The sequence below is a fragment of the Pristiophorus japonicus genome, chromosome 1, assembly GCF_044704955.1.
Source record: "Pristiophorus japonicus isolate sPriJap1 chromosome 1, sPriJap1.hap1, whole genome shotgun sequence".
Lineage (NCBI taxonomy): Eukaryota > Metazoa > Chordata > Chondrichthyes > Pristiophoridae > Pristiophorus > Pristiophorus japonicus.
The window spans coordinates 512884907-512885831 of NC_091977.1; positions in this window are offsets into that span (position 1 = coordinate 512884907).

Here is a 925-nt window from a genome sequence, read left to right on the forward strand (position 1 = left end):
TGGAGCTGAAGGTGGATTCACTCTGGAGCATCCACGATGCTGAGAATGACGTGAGTAGCACGTGTAGCGAGTTGGTCTTACCTCAGGTGAAGGGTCCACAGCCAGATAGGGAATGGAAGACCAGCAGGAAGAGCAGTGCAAGGAAGGTAGTGCAGGGGTCCCCTGTGGTCATCCCCCTGCAAAACAGATTCACTGCTTTGAGTACTGTTGGGGGGGATGACTCATCAGGAGAGGGCAGCAGCAGCCAAGTTCATGGCACCGTGGCTGGCTCTGTTGAACAGCAGGGGAGGAAAAAGAGTGGGAGAGCGATAGTAATAGGGGATTCAATTGTAAGGGGAATAGATAGGCGTTTCTGCGGCCGCAACCAAGACTCCAGGATGGTATGTTGCCTCCCTGGTGCAAGGGTCAAGGATGTCTCTGAGCGGGTGCAGGACATTCTAAAAAAGGAGGGAGAACAGCCAGTTGTCGTGGTGCACATTGGTACCAACAACATAGGTTTAAAAAAAAGGATGAGGTCCTACGAAACGAATTTAAGGAGCTAGGAGCTAAATTAAAAAGTAGGACTTCAAAAGTAGTAATCTCAGGATTGCTACCAGTGCCACGTCCTAGTCAGAGTAGGAATCGCAGGATAGCGCAGATGAATACATGGCTTGAGCAGTAGTGCAGCAGGGAGGGATTCAAATTCCTGGGGCATTGAAACCGGTTCTGGGGGAGGTGGGACCAGTACAAAGCGGACGGTCTGCACCTGGGCAGGACCGGAACCAGTGTCCTAGGGGGAGTGTTTGCTAGTGCTGTTGAGGAGGAGTTAAACTAATATGGCAGGGGGATGGGAATCAATGCAGGGAGACAGAGGAAAACAAAAAGGAGACAAAAACAAAAGACAAAGGAGATGAGAAAAAGTGGAGGGCAGAGAAACCCAAGACAA